Raw genomic sequence first — 19,896 nt, 5'->3', positions numbered from 1 at the left:
GATCTGCTGGAGAAGGGATAGGCTACCCACTCTAATATTCTTGGGCTTCCCTTGTGGCTCAGCTAGTAAAGAATCCACCTGCAATGTGGGAGACCTGGGTTTGATCCCTGGGTTGGGAACATCCCTTGGAGAAGGGAAAGGCTTCCCACTCCAGGATTCTGATTTGGGGAATTCCATTGACTGGAGAGTCCATGGGGTGGCAAAGAGTTGGACACGACTGAGTGACTTTCACTTCACTTCACTCTTGTTTCTGTAACCCCTCCCTTAAGATCATTAAGTACTGAGAACTGTTTGAAGGCAATCATTGTGGCCTGGCTCAGATCATATACAGACTCTTTAGGCCAAAATGAGTTCAATTATGTCAAGAAAGCTGGTTCTGGTTCTCTTTCTCCAAGGACCCTCTACTCTATCTGTTTACACAGCCACACCCAATGGGTGATCGAGATCATGTGTGTGCACTAAGTCGCTTCAGTCGTGTCCAACTCTGCCACCCCAGGGACTGTAGCCCGCCAGCCTCCTCTGTCCATGGTATTCTCCAGGCAAGAATACTGGAATGGGTTGCCCTTTTCTCCTCCAGAGGATCTTTCCAAACCAGGGATCCAACCTGTGTTTCTTGTGTCTCCTGCATCGGCAGGCAGGTTCGTTACCACTAGCACTACCATGACTCCCCAAACCTAAAATATTTACTATCTGAGTCTTTACAGAAATATTTGCCAGTCCCTGATCTATGGCAACCCATTCCAGTACTCTTGCCTGGAAAATCCCATGGACGGAGGAGCCTGGTAGGCTGCAATCCATGGGGTCGTGAAGAGTGGGACATGACTGAGCGACTTCACTTTCACTTTTCACTTTCATGCATCGGAGAAGGAAATGACAACCCACTCCAGTGTTCTTGCCTGGAGAATCCCAGGGACGGGGGAGCCTGGTGGGCTGCCATCTACGGGGTTGCATGAGTCGGACATGACTGAAGCGACTTAGCAGCAGTAGCAGCAGACCTAGATCCAGAAGCAAAATGCAGAGATGTCCTGTACGGAAATTTCTTACTTAGTGCAGCTGGGATGTGGGCAATAAGACAAACAATTCAGGACGTGGTGTTTGAATATCTGTAATGATTCAGAAAATGAACATTACAGTAAAACAAGAGGTGAACTCTGACAATAAAAAAATTCTCCAAACCTTTATTCTTCCCACTCTTCACCTCCAGACCTCAATTCCTGACTTCAGATGGCATGTATTTACATAACGGTTTTCTTTGCTTCTTTTTCTTGTCAACTAATTGAATTAGAATGGCTTAAAAAACATACCTTCAGGCTCCAACCCATTTCCAGATGCCTGCCAATGAGGGTATGCTGCTGTTGCGTCGCTTCAGTCGTGTCCGACTCTGTGCGACCCCATAGACGGCAGCCAACCAGGCTTCCCATCCCTGGGATTCTCCAGGCAAGAACACTGGAGTGGGTTGCCATTTTCTTCTCCAATGCAGGAAAGTGAAAAGTGAAAGTGAAGTTGCTCAGTCGTGTCTGACTCTAGCGACCCCATGAACTGCAGCCTACCAGGCTCCTCCGTCCATGGGATTTTCTAGGCAAAAGTACTGGAGTGGGGTGCCATTGCCTTCTCTGCAATGAGGGTATAGGTAAGCCCAAGGGAAGCAATTTTGCTTCTATTTTGCATTCGATTTTGTGGTTCAGAGGATAAAGAATCTGCCTTCAGTGCAGGAGTCGCAAATTTGATCCCTGGGTTGGGAAGATCCCTGGAGAAGGGAATGGCAACCCACTGCAGTACTCTTGCCTGGAGAATTCCATGGACGGAGGAGCCTGGCAGGCTATAGTCCATGGGATTGCAAAGAGTTGGAAACACTGAGTGATTAACACTTTGCTTTTTTATCTTTAGTCTATGGACATTAAGGAAATCAGTAATAGAATGTCAATGGGTCAGTCTTTTCAGATAATGGAGTGAAAATTCAGCTTGAACTTGCTTTTCTTGGAGAGACTCTTTCCATCTCTCTTCATCTATAGCTATAGAATCCAGTTAGTCAGGGCCTAAAATGGGTGGAGGAGATTCAGAAATTTTTGAAAACCTGCATGTTCGAAGGTATGAAGACTTCTCATTGAGAGGATGTAGAGTAGGGTTTTCTGCCTCGGTTCGATCCCTGGGTTGGGAAGATCCCCTGGAGAAGGGAAAGGCTACCCACTCCAGTATTCTGGCCTGGAGAATACGATGGACTATATGGTCCATGGGGTCACAAAGAGTCTTACATGACTGAGTGAATTTCACTTTCTGTTTCTGCCAGTACACTGATTCCTTCTTCTGTATGTTGTTCTAGGAACCCAGTACCAGAGTCTGGAGACACAGTCAAGTTGGGAGCTTTAGTTTTTCCTAAAAACAAAAAGGAAATGAATCTGCCTGCAGTACAGGAGACCTGGGTTCAATCCCTGGGTCAGGAAGATCCCCTGGAGAAGGAAATGGCAACCCACTCCAGTATTCTTGCCTGGAACATCCCATGGACAGAGGAGCCTAGTGGACTGCAGTCCATGGAGTCAAAAGTCAGACACGACTTAGCAACTAAACCACCACCACCAAGGAAATGGTGAACACTGACCAGGCGGTAGATGTGTGAGTGTACGCTCAGTCATGTCCAACTCTTTGCAACCCTATGGACTGCAGCCTGCCAGGCTCCTCTGTTCATAGGATTCTCCAGGCAAGAAGACTGGAGTGGGTTGTCATTTCCTACTCCAGGGGATCTTCCTGACTCAGGAATTGAAACCACATCTTCTGTGTCTCTTGCATTGCAGGCGGATCCTTTACCCATGGAGCCATGAATACAATGATTAGAATCCCTTTCCAGTTGTAACTCTTGCCTTCTGGACTATCAAAGCATGCTTGGAAAATATTTGGGCACTTTAAAATTTATTTGCCTTCCTATAGAACAAGCGGAGAAGGCAATGGCACCCCACTCCAGTACTCTTGCCTGGAAAATCCCATGGATGGAGGAGCCTGGTAGGCTGTAGTCCATGGGGTCACTAAGAGTCGGACACGACTGAGCAACTTCACTTTCACGCATTGGAGAAGGAAATGGCAACTCACTCCAGTGTTCTTGCCTGGAGACTCCCAGGGATGGGGGAGCCTGGTGGGCTTCCGTCAATGGGGTCGCACAGAGTTGGACACGACTGAAGCAACTTAGCAGCAGCAGCAGCAGCATAGAACAAGAGTATTCTTCTGTGTAAGATCTTTAGTCATTTCTTCAGCACACTAGGTTATATTTGCTTAACTCTACTCATATTCGATTTCATGCCAGAGTTCAGAACTCATGAAAGCCCAGACAAACACTGACCTTGTCTGCATCCTTACCGTAAACTCTGCTCCTTTCTCCAAGACAGGGATGTCACTCCTTGCTCTTTCCCGTTGCTCTCCTAAAAGACAAAAAAACAAAGATGAAAACAATCAGGAAAAAGAAAAATGAGAAGCAAACTTGCCCTGAGTTTTTTCCTTTATAATTATGACACTGAGCCTTTTTTGTGTTGTCCATTACGAATTGGCACTTACCATCTACTTCTACAAGGATTAACTCATGTGCTGCTGGCTTTCAACAGCCCCTAAAAGGAGTTCAGGGTAGAAAGCAGAAATAAGTCACTCTGTGCTCTGGGAAAAACTGGCAGCACATGTCTTCAGATAGTTAGATATATTCAGGAGCTGATTTTATGAGCCCAGCTCTTGTGTCTGCTCATATCTAGAAAAGCACTAAAATCCTTCGTGGTGATGACTGCTTCTTGACACTAGTAGAAAGCTTCTGCAAAAAATATTTGCTGGATTGCATGCATTCCCCTTTCACCAAAATTAGGTATGTGCTGACCTTCGCCTCTTCCTCTTTGGAGCAGTTTCTCAGAGCTATCTGAGGTGCTGTCTCCTGGGCTATAGTCCTCACTTTGCCCCAAATAAGACTTAACTCAACTCTCACAGTGTGTATTTTTTTTTTTGAGTTGACAGTGTCTTGTCTCTGAAGTTGGACGAGATGATCACCAAAGCTTTTTTCCATCTCTTCTTCGAAGGCTCCTCTTACTGCCCTTCACTTTGCCAGACTTGAGCCATGTCTGCCACCTCCTGCAAAGAGCTTGCAGCCCATGTTCCTTGTGTCGTTGAACCCAAGTTCATGTGCCTGACGCACAGTGAGGTCAAACAAACCAGAAAGTCAGAGTTTGGAGCAGAAGATGGTTTACTACTGGACCAAGCAAGGAGAACGTGTGGTTTCTGTTCAAAGGAATCCTTGATGGTTTTCAGGGAAGAGTTTTTAAAGGCAAAATTTTGGATGAGGATTGCAGGGTTGTGACTTTCTTCTGATTGGCTGGTGGTGACGTCACAGGGTGGTGCTCCAGGACTCTTGCACTTGGCATTACCATGCTCCATCCTGAAGGGGGACTTAGTTCCTGCAGGAGAACTCAAAGATATATTGTTACATACATCCCTTGAGGAGGAACTAGGACTCTGCTTTATGGCTACACTATTGTTTACTGACTGCTTTTCCTTTGTTTATACATTCCCTTACTTCCCAAATCAGTAATTGTTTATATCTGCTCCTTAGGACTCAGGGATGGTCTGGGAGCCTGAAAGCTTTTTCCTACAAACAGGAAATAGGGGACACAGAAAGATCTGGTACCCAGGAGGTTCCTGCAGGGTCCTGCTCAGTAGCACTTGCTCAGGCTACATAAGAGGCTCCAGCTAGCTATGAAGAAATAAGAGGCAAGAAGCCACTTATCTCAGCACATAGTCTTTAAAAAAAAAAAAAAGGTGACACGACTTAGCATGGATGGACTCTCTGCATTTCTCGATGTTCCTGACATCACGAACTGCACAGTATTGCTGAAAAGCATATTGCCTATCTCCTTCTCTCTCTCTCTCTCATCATCTAAGTCTCTCTCTGTTCTAGGAACAAAGAAAACTTTTAAAAGAGAGAGAGAGAGAAAGATCAAAAAGGTTCTTAATTTTTTTATATGTCTATGGATCCCAGAACTCTGATAACGGTAAGGTGAGGGGGGGCAGGGATGGCTGGAATAGGAAAGAGTGCCTGTGAGCAGCTGACATCGGATAAGATAGTGGTCCTTTTAGGAGGGGGGAAAAAAAAGACCTGTCACCTCTAATTACATTTCATGACTCTCGCTGAATGCTACCCCCAAAATGGAATACTTTGATGTGAAGAAATAACAACTTCACCTTCCCCATTTCCACCAATGCAATCACTAGGAAAGGAGGTTGTCAAATCTGAACTTGAATCATTTCATCAGTCCTCTAAGAAATTATGTGAAGACTTACTTGTTCTTTATTAGCCGTGGCTGGGGAAGGGACAATTTACCTCTTTCCCCTTCTTAAATTCTTTTGGTGGCTCTAATAATTAAGTTGATACAAAACAGATTAGTGGAAGAAAAAAATAATTTGTGAGCATGGAGGTCTCCCAAAGTGGGGCCCAAAAGAAGGGGTCAAAGTAGGCAGCTTTTGTACTTTTTTAGATGTAGAAACAATAAGTTTGTGAGATGTTGACAAGGTAAAGAAAATTTGGCTCGGGTGTGATACCATGCAGGACCCTGGGGGGCTCCTAGACACAGACCTTTGTGTTCCCCATTTATTTGATTACAGGGAACAGCCTTCATTCAGCCTCTATGACTTTCCCTGAGTTCCAATGCGGAGACCCAAGCAGGGAAGGGTGACTGCAGCCTTGAAATTAAAAAACGCTTGCTCCTTGGAAGAAAAGCAATGACAAACCTAGAGAGAGCATTGAAAAGCAGAGACATTACTTTGCCTCCAAAGGTCCATAGAGTCAAAGCTATGGTTTTTCTAGTAGTAATGTACAGATGTGAGAGCTGGACAATAAACAAGGCTGAACGCTGAAGGATTGATGCCTTTGATTTCTGGTTCTGGAGAAGACTCTTGAGAGTCCCTTGGACTAGAAGGAAAAAAAAAACCAGTCAATCCTAAAGGAAATCAACCTTGAATATTCATTGGAAGGACTGATGCTGAAGCTCCAATACTTTGGGCCCCTGCTGAGAAGGGCCACCTCATTGGAAAAGACCCTGATGCTGGGAAAAGCTGAAGGGAAAAGGAGGAGGGGGCAGCAGAGGATGAGATGGTTGGATGGCTTCACTGACTCAGTGGACATGAATCTGAGCAAATTCCAGGAGACAGGGAAGGACAGGGGAGCCTGGCATGCTGCAGTCCATAGGGCTGCAAAAAGTCAGGCACAACTTAGCAACTGAACCACAGCAACATCATAGTTAATTTACAATGTTGTTTTAGTTTCAAGTATGCAACAAGGTCATTCAGTTGTACATAGAAATATATTTTTTCAGATTCTTTTTTCCATTATAGGTTATTACAAGTTGTTGAATATTAGTTCTCTGTTGCTATATAGTATTTCCTTGATGTTTATCTATTTTATATATAGTAGTGTTTGTATGTTAATCTCAAACTCCTAACTTATCTCCCCCACACCCCTAGCTGATAATTTTTAAGGTTCAAAAGACTTGGGAAGTAACTTTGTCCTCCCCTAACTCCGTGAAGGAATGTAGATAGAGGGCCTGTTCTTGAAGGGAGCATCACCAGAGATTACTATAGTGAAGCAGGTGTGTGGACAGGGAAACCTAGCAAAGTCAATTTGCTAAAATTCCTCTCTGGGTCCCACTGTCTCCACTGGCCCAGCAAACATTTGTTTACCAAACAATTGCTTTTCCTACTCTATGTCAATTGCCTTTCTCCCCTTTGAAGTCTCAACCTCCCACCCCCAACTTTCTCTTTAGTCTTTCGCTGAAGATGGTATTAAAGGTGAGAGTTTCTGCCATTTTGGTGAATTATTCAATTTTCTTGGGTCTCTTCCATGTATGGTATAGTACATGTGCATGCTTGCTCAGTCATGTCCAACTCTTTTCGACCCCGCCGACTGTAGCCTGCCAGGCTCCTCTGTTCATGGGATTCTCCAGACAAGAATGCTGGAGTGGCTTGCCATGCCTTGCTCCAGGGGATCTTTCCGACCCAGGGATTGAACCTGCGTCTCTTATGTCTCCTGTGTTGTCAGGCAGGTTCTTTACCACAAGTGCCACCTGGGAAGCCCCCAACCATGTATGCAGTGTTATTAAACTGTCCTATTAACTCTGTCTCGTATCAATTTAATTGTTTTTTTACGGGGGGGCGGGGGCGGGGGACGGTTGGCCTCACCACTCGGCATGTAGGATCTTAGTTCGAAGATCAGGGTTCGAACCCCTGCCCCCTGCAGTGGAAATGCTATCTGAACCACTGGACCACCAGGGAAGTCCCCTCAATTTAATTCTTGGACCAGCTTGAAGAACCTGAAAGAATAGAGGGAAATGCTTTCCTCCCTGACACCTGACTTGCCCAAGACCACGGATAATGAATGTATACATACAAGACTCCTAATACATATCAGAGCTACACTAGGTGTGGGGGATATTATGGAGATATACTGGTGGCCCAAGCAAGTGTAGTCATTGGATTCCAGAAGCTTTTAAGACAAATGTAAGCAAACTATCAAACATATGGTTTATAGATGGCAATAAGTGCCTACAGTTACAAATTGGTGCTTGTAGTGGGCACTTAGGGCTTCTCAGATGGCACCAGTGGTAAAGAATCCGCCAGCTAATGCAAGAGACAGAAGAGATGCAGGTTTAGTCCCTGGGTCGGGAAGATCCCCTGGAGGAGGGAATGGCAACCTACTCCAGTATTCTTGCCTAGAAAATCTCATGGACAGAGGAGCCTGGCAGGTTACAGCCCATGGGACTGCAAAGAGTCAGACATGACTGAGCGACTGAGCACTTGCCGTCTACCTTGACAAGGATTGAATCATGTGCTGCTACAGCTGCTGACCTTCAGCAGCCCCTTGAAAGGAGTTCAAGGAGGAGATCAGGAATGAGGCACTCTGAGATTGGGAAAAGCCTGGCAAGACAGGTCTTCAGATAGTTAGATATTCTCAGGAGCTGGTTTTATGAGCCCAGCTCTTGTGTCTGCTCATATCTAGAAAAGCACTAAAATCCTTCATGGTAAAGACTGCACCTCGTGACCAGCAGCAACCTTCACGAGACCAGCAGAAACCTTCTGCAAAAAATATGTGCTTGATTGCATGTATTCCTGCTTCACCAAAATCATATATAAACTGACCTTCCCCATTGCCTGTTTGGAGCAGTTTCTCAGAGCTATCTGAAATGCTGTCTCTTGGGCTATAGTCCTTATTTTGCTCCAAATAAAACGTAACTCAACTGTAGTGCTTTTTTTTTTTTTTTTTAAAGTCTGCTTGCCATAAGGGGAAATAGCCAGGAAATGAGATTGGAGAGTCAAGAAACCTTTGTGAGAAAGTGATATTTAGTCTTGGACTCATTCTGTATGAGTGGCTCAGACAGTAAAGAAGCTGCCTGCAATGCAGGAAGCCCAGGTTCTATCCCTGGGTTTGGAATATCCCTTGGAGAAGGGAGTGGCTACCCACTGCAGTATTCTTGCCTGGAGAACTCCATGGAGAGAGGAGCCTGGCAGGCTACAGTCATGGGATGGCAAAGAGTTAGATACGACTGAGCACCTAAGGCACACAAGAATTAATAAGAAAGAGTAGAAAGGGAACAAGTCACTGGCAAAGGCTTAACAAGAACCATTTTCTAAGTTCAAGTTCAGCTGTGTTTTTCCCACTGCTTTCAACCAACCTTTCTCAGCACTCCTCGGTTAGCTCATTCCTCAGTAAATAACCCCCAAAGGGACCAGAGCCAATATCATCTCTAAGACTTTGGGTTGGTTTTGTTTTCCACCCTAAAGAGTCTATAAATCAATTTTCCCACAGGTGGTTCCTGAAAATATATGAGTGGGGAAAATCCAAATAAATGCCTTTTGCTTTATTATTAGAAAAACAGATGAACAATAGCAACAAGAAAACCCCAATATGCCTGGAACATGGCTCAAGGAGTCTCTCCTTTCATTTTCTGAGAACCAATCTCCCCATTTCTATTGACCTCCAGACCCCCGAGTGGGTACCCTAGAGCTCTATCCACTCCTGAATGCATACAATTGTTTACACCCAAGGTCAATAGAACACATTCACATGTTGGTTACTGTCTACTTTAAAATTGTCTTTAATCTCTATTTTTTATTTTAAAAAATGACTGCCTCAGGCATTAAAGAATGAAATAATGCCATTTGCAGCCACATGGTTGGACCACAGATGATCATACTAAGTGCAGTAAGTCAGACAAAGACAAATATCACATGGTATCACTTGCATGTGAAATCTAAAAAAATCCTACAAATGAACTTACTTACAAAACAGAAATAGACTCACAGACATAGGAAAACAAACTTTGGTTACTAAAGGGGACAAATTTGTTCAGTAGCTCAGTCGTCTCCCACTCTTTGTGAGCCCATGGATTGCAGCACGCTAGGCTTCCCTGTCCATCACCAACTCCCGGAGCTTGCTCAAACTCAAGTCTATCAAGTCAGTGATGCCATCCAACCATCTCATTCTCATCCAACCTTCTCCTCCTGCCTTCAATCTTTCCCAGCATCAGGGTCTTTTCCAAGAAGTCAGCTCCTCACATCAGGTGGCCAAAGTATTTGAGCCTCACTTCAGGATCAGTCCTTCCAATGAATATCCAGGATTGATTTCCTTTAGGATGGACTGGTTGGATCTCCTTGCAGCCCAAGGGACACTCAAGAGTCTTCTCCAACACCACAGTTCAAAAGCATCAATTCTTCGGTGCTCAACCTTCTTTATGGCCCAGCTCTCACATCAATACATGACTACTGGAAACACCATAGCTTTGATTATGTGGACTTTTATTGGCAAAATAATGTCTCTGCTTTTTAATACGCTGTCTAGGTTTGTCATAGCTTTTCTTCAAGGGGCAAGTGTCTTTTTTAATTTCATGGCTGCAGTCACCATCTGCAGTGATTTTGGAGCCCAAGAAAATAAAGTCTGTCACTGTTTCCATTGTTTCTCCATCTATTTTCCATGAAGTGATGGGACTAGATGCCATGATCTTAGTTTTTTGAATGTTGAGTTTTAAGCCAACTTTTTCACTCTCCTCTTTTACCTTCTTCAAGAGGCTGTTTAGTTTCTCTTCACTTTCTGCCATAAGGGTGGTGTCATCTGTTTATCTGAAGTTATTAATATTTCTCCCATCATTCTTGATTCCAGCTTGTGAGTCATCCAGCCCAGCATTTCACATAATGTACTCTGTGTATAAGTTAAATAAGCAGGATGACAATATTCAGCCTTGATGTACTCCTTTCCCAATTTGGAACCAGTCTGTTGTTCCATGTCTGGTTCTAAATTTTGCTTATTGACCTGCATACAGGTTATGCAGGAGGCAGGTAAGGTAGTCTGGTATTCCCATCTCTTTAAAAATTAGGGATAAGTTAGGAATTTGGAATTAACAGATGCACACTACTATATATAAAATAAATAACAAAGACATATTTTAGGACTTCCCTGGTGGTACAGTGGGGGTAAGAACCCATCTGCCAATGCAGAGGACACAGGTTCTATCCCTGGTCCCAGAAGATTCCACACGCTGCAGAACAACTAAACCTGAGGGTTGTAACTGCTGAGTCTGAGTGCCTGAGAGCCTGTGCTCCACAGCAGGAGGAGCCACTGCAATGAGAAGCCAGAGCACCGCAAGGAAGAGTAGCCCCGGCTCACCGCAACTAGAGATAGCTCTCACAAAGCAGCAAAGACCCAGCACAGCTAAAATAAGAACAAATGAATAAAAATTTTAAAACAAGCCAGAAAGAAAAACACCAATACAGTATACTAATGCATATATATGGAATTTAGAAAGATGGTAACGATAACCCTGTATGCGAGACAGCAAAAAAGACACAGATGTATAGAACAGTCTTTTGGACTCTGTGGGAGAGGGCGAGAGTGGGATGATTTGGGAGAATGGCATTGAAACATATATAATATCATATGTGAAATGAATCACCAGTCCAGTTCGATGCAGGATACAGGATGCTTGGGGCTGTTGCACTGGGATGACCCAGAGGGATGGTATGGGGAGGGAGGTGGGAGGGGGGTTCAGGATGGGGAGCACGTGTATACCTGTGGCGGATTCATGTTGATGTATGGCAAAACCAATACAATACTGTAAAGTAATTAGCCTCCAATTAAAATAAATAAATTTAAAAAAAATTTAAAGGCCTACTGTATAGCACAATCAGAGAAGGTAATGGCACCCCACTCCAGTACTCTTGCCTGGAAAATCCCATGGACAGAGGAGCCTGGTAGGCTGCAGTCCATGGGGTAGCTAGGAGTCGGACACGACTGAGCGACTTCACTTTCACTTTTCACTTTCATACATTGGAGAAGGAAATGGCGACCCACTCCAGTGTTCTTGCCTGGAGAATCCCAGGGACGGGGGAGCCTGGTGGGCTGCCGTCTATGGGGTCGCACAGAGTCGGACAGGACTGAAGCGACTTAGCAGCAGCAGCAGTATAGCACAATGAACTCTATTCAACACTGTGTAGTAACTTCTAATTTAAAAATATCTGAAAAAGAATACATATATAATATATCCATGTATAACTGAATCATTTTGCTGTACACCTGAAATGAACACCGCCTTGTAAATCAACTATGCATGCTGCGTGCTAAGTCACTTCAGTCATGTCTGACTCTCTACACCTCTGTGTACTGCAGTCTGCCAGACTCTTCTGTCCATGGGATTCTCCAGGCAAGAATACTGGAGAGGGTTGTCATGCCTTCCTCCAGGGGATTCTTCTCCACCCAGGGACCATACCTGCATGTCTTAGGTCTCCTGCATTGACAGGTGGGTTCTTTATTGCTGAAGCCACCAGCCCTTGGTTTCTCTTGAATCATCCAGCCAGACTTCTGAACTCCCCTCCGATTGCTGACACTGATTCCCCTCTCCCTGCTTCTTGCGTGTTGTTGTAGGTTCTATAATCCTGGTTTTCCTCATCAACTCCACTGTACTTGAATCCATACAAGTCAATCCACGGGAGCCAGGGCAGGCAACCCCCAAATGTCCCTCAAGGGCATATTGGTTATTTTGAATTACAGTTACTTGAAGAAGAGCTGATGCAAGAATTACACTCTGACCCTCCTCTCTGTCTCCCAGAAAGCAGGTAATAAATCTCTCATATGAAACGTCCCCTCCCCATATCTGGAGGGAGAATGACACCCTTATCACCAAAGATATGGAATATGGGGGCAAGACGCATGTATAAACAGACCTTGTTATTTCTCTCTTTTTTTAAAACAATTTATTTATTTATTTTTGGCGGTGCTGAGTCCTCACTGCAGCGCGAGCTTTTCTCTAGCCACAGTGCATGGGCTCTCATTGCAGTATCCTCTCTTGTTGCGGAGCACAGGATCTAGGGTGCTCAGGTTTCCGTAATTGTGGTGCATGGTCTCAATAGTTGTGGCTTCTGGGTTTCTAGAGCACAGGCTCAATAGATGTGGTGCACGGGCACAGCTGCCCCTGCAGCATGTGGGATCTTCCTGGCTCGGGGATTGAACCCATGTCTCCTGCATTGGCAGGCAGATTCTTTATCACTGAGCCACCAAGAAGTCCTAGGATTTTTATGTTGTAATGTGGATCAGCACTTTATTCATTTTTACACTCAAATACTATCCCAATTGTCCATATTTATCCCATTTTGCTTATTCAGTCATCACTCATGGGCATTTGGATTGTTTCCTTCATTTGGTGATTGTGAACAGTGCAGTTATGAATGTTCATAGATTTTTTTTTAATTTTATTTTATTTTTAAACTTTACAATATTCTATTAGTTTTGCCAAATATCGAAATGAATCCACCACAGGTATACCTGTGTTCCCTATCCTGAACCCTTCTCCCTCCTCCCTCCCCATACCCTCCCTCTGGGTCGTTCCAGTGCACCAGCCCCAAGCATCCAGTATTGTGCATCGAACCTGGACTGGTGACTCGTTTCATACATGATATTATACATGTTTCAATGCCATTCTCCCAAATCTCCCCACCCTCTCCCTCTCCCACAGAGTCCATAAGACTGATCTATACATCAGTGTCTCTTTTGCTGTCTCGTACACAGGGTTATTGTTACCATCTTTCTAAATTCCATATATATGCGTTAGTATATTGTATTGGTAGATTTTTGTTTGAATATCTATTTTCCAATTTTTGGAGTATGAACCTAAGGGTAGAATTCCAGGATCATGTGGTAATTCTGGGACCCCCCAGGTGGTGCTACTGATAAAGAACTAGCCTGCCGATGCAAGAGAGATAAGAGATGTGGGTTTGATCCCTGGGTTGGGAAGATCCCCTGGAGGAGGAGAGCATGGCAACCCACTCTAGTATTCTTGCCTGGAGAATCCCATGGGCAGTGAAGCTTGGCGGGCTACAGTCCCTGTGATCACAACGAGTCAGACACAACTGAAATGAGCTAGCACACAGGCATGCATGGGAATTCTGTGTTTCGCCTGTTGAGTAATTGCTAAACTGCTTTCCACAGCAGTTGTATCATTCTACATTCCCACTAGCAGGGGTTTCAATTTATCCCCAACCTCATCAGTACTTGTTATTTTCCATTTTTATGTCATTGTTTTGATTCTTAACTTATAGCTGTGTTAGTTTTCTAGGCTTGCCATCAGGAAGGATCACGGACTTGATGACTTGTGACTCTGAGCAGACCCTTTTCCTCTTACAAACCTACATTTCTCTTTGGGCTAAAGGGGGACCATGGATGGAATCATCCTTAAGTCTTTTTTGAGATTCACAGTCTATGCTTCTAAGGCCACAAAGTTAGTTGTCCTATCCTTGAAGTGATCAGGTAGACACACACACACACACACACACACACACACTGCTTATTGTTGTTTAGTTGCTAAGTCATGTCCAACTCTTTGCAACCCCATGGACTGCACTATGCCAGGCCTCCCTGTCCCTCACTGTCTCCCAGAGTATCTGCCACCCTCTGCTTGTAATGAGATAAAAATTTCCATCCAGGGTGCTGGTAGTAATCCCTTTGAGGCAAAGCGATGTGACTTGGGGACACCAGAGCCCTCAGGCCAAGTCACCTCTGGATAAAAGCAACTTCATCCATTTATCCTAGCGTATGAGGAGCTGACTCATTGGAAAAGACCCTGATATGGGAAAGGTTGAAGGCAATAAGAGAAGAGGGTGGCAGAGGATGAGATGGTTAGATAGCATCACTGACTCAATGGACATAAATCTGAGCAAAGTCTGGGAGACAGTGAAGGACCAGGGAGCCTTACATGCTGCAGTCCATGGGGTCACAAAAAATCAGACATGACTGAGTAACAACAACATAGGTATACACAGATCATTTTTCTCATGATCATGTGCCATATGTAAGAAGTCTGGGAAGCCTTTGCTATTAGAAGGCAGTATGATCAATTTGGGGAAACCCAGGAGGCTCAGTGGTAAAGAATTTACTTGCCAATGCAAGAGAGGCAGGAGTCTCAGATTCAATCCCTGGGTTGGGAAGATCCCCTGGAAGAAGAAATGGCAACCCACTCCAGTATTCTTGCCTGGAGAATCTCACGGACAGAGGAGCCTGGTGGACTGCATTCCATCGGATTGCCAAGAGTTGACACAAATAAGCAGGAGATGTTCTCTAAGTTTTATGGTCAATATGAAAAACAATCCTTCTGGAGTCAAACCGCATCCTAGCCATGCATACTATCTTTCCTTTAAAAATGTTGGTTTAAGCCATTGTCCTTGTTTGGAGATACCTCTGTAATCCTTTAGAACTCTGTTAAGCCAAACTTCCTTTGGAAGCTGTTTCAGTAGGGTCTGGCCAGGAGACAGAACTCACACTAGTTCTTTTAACAGGAAAGACTTAATATAAAGAATTATTAACTAGGTATCGAACTAAAAAAGCAAAAAGAACACTGAGATACCACAGGTGGAACGTAGCTACCACCCCTCGGGCTGGGGGAACAAAGGGAAGAGGTTGGGATTATTAAAATTTAAAGGCTTGGAGGAGGAGTCCTGCCAAGCCAAGATACACACAGCTGTCTGAGTGTGATGCTCGGCTGGGATGAAGTCTCTGAACTCAGAGGAGGGCATGGGGTGGCCAACTGGGGCTTGTGTCTCTGAGTGGGTATAATTAGGCTAGTTCTGTGAGTCTTGGAGAATCTGAAAAGTGGAATTAATCGCTGGTCCTAGGGCATCCAGCCAGCGTGCAGGAGCCAGGCTGGGAGGACGCTGATAGAAACAGAAAGGAAAGAGAAAATCAGTGGTGACCTAAAAGGCAAGAGCAAGTCCTTTCTCCCTCCTCCAGCTTTGCAGGCTTCCCGGGGCACCCCATTTTCAGAGCCAAAGCAGCAACCACTTGGCAGAGCAGAAATGTGGGTTTCCCAGCCTCAGCACCACAGAGTATCAAAAAAAAAAAAATAAAAAGTAAGTTTGAAGCTAAGAGGCTGTAACTTATTAACTGGAACCAAAGCTTTGTAAGTACCTTTTCCTTGATGAAATCAGTGAGCATCTCCGCTGCTCCCGCAGCCCCTTGTATCCTGCTGTTCATTGATAATCTTCTTGGCTCTCTCTTTCTTTTTAGACAATGAGCTACCTTGAGAGCAAGGGTAGCATTTTGCTTGCCTCTGTGTCCTCAAATTTTCCAGCATTCACATCACAATAGATGTTCACTCAGTGTTTGTTGAATGATGCCTGGGTGAATGGATGGACCGAGCAAGCCAGGTGCCAAGGGAGCCCCAGAGAATGGCCCTTATCAGAGCCTGGAAAGGAACCACTGGGGTGAAGCCAAGAGAAAAGATGGCAAGCGAGACCCATGACAACATCATTTGACATCTTGGGTCCGCCCTTGTTTTTCTCAGTTGGGTTTTTGTAAGGAATTGTATTCTTTCAGCAAGCAATCGGCCATGCAGAGAAGGCAGAGATGCACAAAGAAGTCCATTGTGTGTGTGGGGTGGAGGATAGTCAGATACCCTTTAGGTCCAAGGTGCTGAGAAAACGATTAGCAACACTGAAGTACATTATCAGAACCATAGACAGAGGCATTGGAATGAATGGCAGAAGGGGCACCTAGTAGACTGGAATGCAAAGCTCTTTGCAGCCAGGGTCCTGCTTATTCCTCCAACTCCATTCCTCAACAGTCAAATCTCATCCAGCTCAGTCCATGAATCATTCCCTGTAGCCTTTCTCTACGTGAAACTCCAGCCTCTGCCCACCCAACCATCCAGAGAAACTCAACCTAGTTGCCTCTTCTAGTAATTTTGCCTCCCAAGCTGTTCCTTATCTTATACGCCCGTGGCTCCCTATTCTTTTCCCCCAAGACAACCGACTGCAGGGATTCACCCAGTTTCTGGAATCTGGTTGCAAAACCTGACACCATTACTTGCCATCTGGGCATATTTCTTAAGCCTGCTGCGGTTTCCTTATTTGTAAAAGAGCGCTAATGGTGCTCCCTCCTAAACAGTGACCATAACACCGCGTAAGCCATTTTCATTGTTTAGAACGTGGGCTAGTATAGAGAACGTGAGCATAAGCATGGATGGTTAGTGTTATTATCACACTGTATTGTAATTGTTGCTTTAAATAAAATCTCAGTTACTAAGTCCTGGCAGGGATTAAGTAGCTTGCCCAAGGCACCTCAGGTTTCCTTAGTGGAACTGCCTGTCTAATAAGAAATTCACAGAAAATTCTCTTTGCTGCTGAAAATGCTTCTACTTTGGAGAAAGAAGCACATTTTCCTGTAAGAAAATGTAGTTGTGGTAAACATCATTAAGACTTTCTTGAGAAACTGCCTCCAGGTCGACACAATAAGCATCAGAGCCCCGATAGGACCATAAATGCAGATGATATGAAACACGGCTCTTTCGTTTGACAGGGAGAGAAACTCCACTGGAAAAAAAATTAGAAGAAAATACAACTTATTGACGTTACTGGGATAGGACTGAATACCTGCAAGGAAATAGCTGGATCTGGGCATCAGTTGGAACCAGGGGTTTTTACTTTCTCCATCTCTTATGCCAGTTCATCAGTCTCTGGATTTCTAGTCTCATGTCCATTGATTTGGTGATGCCACCCAGCCATCTCATCCTCTGTCGCCCCCTTCTCCTCCCGCCCTCAACCTTTCCCAGCATCGGGGTCTTTTCCAATGAGTTGGCTCATCTGGTATATAACAGAATGAAAAGTGTCATTGATTGAGTAAGTTAATGAGAATGAAGGCCTCTCTCTGTATATCATGTTCAATCTTTCCTTTCAAATAGGTGTCCTCTCTATGCAGGAAAAAATGCTGTCAATCGTTCCTGAAACTTGGAAATCCCCCCTCCACCACAACTCCTGGAAAAATGCTTAATTTGTTTCTTCATCTCCTTTGAAAACTCCTAGAGAGTGAGTCTGATCAGTCCTAGTTGACTCGGGCTCATGTGCAAGCCAATGTGCAGGAAAGAGTGGCTATTCATGGTGGTTCTCAAATCCTACTGGGGCTTCCCTGGTGACTCAGAAGTAAAGGTTCTTCCTGCAATGCAGGAGACCTGGCTTCTATCCCTAAGTTGGAAAGATCGCTGGAGGAGGGCATGCAACCCACTCCAGTATTCTTGCCTGGAGAATCCAATGGGCAGAGGAGCCTGGCGGGCTGCAGTCCATGGGGTCACAAAGAGTTGGACACAACTGAGTGACTCATACTAACTCAAACCTCATTAGAGTAAAAATAGAAGTAGCCCCTCAAATACAGGGAATATTCTTCCTTAGCATTTGGAGGTGATTTTTAGACAGCCAGTGAGTCTATATCCACAAACCTGATCCAGGAACTGGTGAGAGAGCTGTTCCTATCTGAAACTTATTTCTATTTCTGTCCCAGTTAATATGTTCTTTCCTTTTTTAAAAAATTATTTATTTATTTGGATGTGTGGGGTGTTAGTTGCAGCATGCGGGATCTTTCATTTTGGTGCCTGGACTCTGGTTGAGGTGCTTGGGCTCAGTAGTTGTGGCACACCAGCTTAGTTGTCCTGTGGCAAGTGGGATCTTATTTCCCCAACCAGGAATCGAACCTGCGTCCCCTGGAATGCAAGGCAGATTTTTAACCACTGGGCCACCAGGCGAGTCCCTGTTCTGACTTTCAGATCAAGTACCAAATGTCCTCCTTTCATTTTTCATAAGATTAACTTAGTGTGTAACAGGCTACCAACTGAAGTTTAGGTGTGACCCAATGAATTAATTGATTTTAAAAATCTGAAAATTGCTACTTGAAATCTGTGCGCATCATTCCGTGTAGAAACTTACTAATATTTTCTAATGATTCATCACTTTTGCCTAAAAATAGATCACTGCACTGCAATGCCAAGTACATTAAGATTCTGGTTATGAGAGTTTTAGATCAGTGATTTTTAATCTTATCAAATTCAGTGCCCCCTTTTATTAAAAATTATGTCTAACTTCTGTTTTATGAGACTAAAGTGCAAGTCATAAGTAATAGATACACCCGTACAATTTTGGATACCATCAATTCTCAAGATCTAATACGTGTGCATGTGGGCTCAGTCATGTCCAACTCTTTGCAACCCCATGGACTGTAGCCTGCCAGGCTCCCCAGTCCATAGGATTTCCTAGGCAAGAATACTGCAGTGAGTTGCCATTTCCTCCTCCAGCGGATCTTCCTGACCCAGGGAGCAAACCCATGTCTCCTGAACTGGCAAGCGGCTTCTTTACCATGGTGCCACTTACGAAGCCTGAAATGTAAAATAAAAGAGAGTAAAAGTGTAATTCATAGTAAAATAATTTGTGTTGCAATGTGTCAGTTGCGTAGCATAACTACACTTATAAAATAATGAACTCACTTGCAAAATTCCAAAGTTTCAATAGGCGGTACTACCAGCCCTGTAAAAGACACCTCTCTTGGTAGTTAGGTATTGCAAACCCAACCTCTACCCTTTCCCACGCCAATTAATTTCTATATGATTTCTATCCAATCATAGAGTTATGACCCTTCATGGCCCTTACTCCCACCTAAAGCCTTCTTCTTCTTCTTATTTGCTGAGCCATTTATTGGCTCTCTCCTCTACTTGAGCATAAGCTTCATGATATTGGAAATCTTCTCTTTTGCAGTACCCAGCCCATAGTAGAATTCAATATATATAAATGCTGAACACACGAACAAATCAATGTTCCTTTTGACAAACCAAAGCATTTCAGAATTGGGAAGGTCCTTCCTGATTATCTGACTTGATGACACCAAGACCAGACAATGGTGGAACTGACTCGCCCATTGTTACAGAACTAGTAAGTGGATGGGCCGAGGTCTCCTGATCCATACTCTTGCATCCAAGCATCACGCATGTATGGCTGAAGTTTATCCCTCAATAACTAAACAGATTTTTATTTAAGGACACTGGTATTTCTTCCCTTGTTCTTAATTAATCAGGCAGTGGGAATTTAAATAAAATCATTTTTAATGATGAGAAATATTTAATATATCCTAGCTGGCATGTGATAGCTTCCATTTTTTCCCCTTACTTTCCATATCTCTCTCCCATGTCTATCCTGTATAACCCTCAAAATGGTCCCTCCCAGGATGCTAAGGTAGCATTTTTCTATAGTCATTAACCAAGCCAGCAAGCACTTTCTGTATTTTTTTTTTCTGATCAACCTTCCAGAAAGACAAATTTCTTATTGAGAAGAAAGCCAGAGTGTGCTTTACAGATGGCATGAAAAAGGAAATAGTGACGGAGAGTACAAATTGCTGAAAATAGCATGTGCCAAGGGCTACTTTGCGATATTAGTTTATGAATTTTGCCAGCTCAGTAATGCTTTAGCAGCAGCAAACCACTTGGAGGTTTTCCTTGTTTATTCCATTCAAAGAGATATAGCATCTTAGCATACAAAGCACTATCGAAGAGCAGTTGGGTCTGCTTAGATTTAGAAGTAAGCTGAGAGAGC

Source organism: Bos javanicus, chromosome 25 (assembly GCF_032452875.1).
Source record: "Bos javanicus breed banteng chromosome 25, ARS-OSU_banteng_1.0, whole genome shotgun sequence".
In the NCBI taxonomy this organism is placed as follows: Eukaryota; Metazoa; Chordata; class Mammalia; order Artiodactyla; family Bovidae; genus Bos; species Bos javanicus.
The sequence above is the reverse complement of the archived record's forward strand: the minus strand, read 5'-3'. Positions refer to the sequence as shown.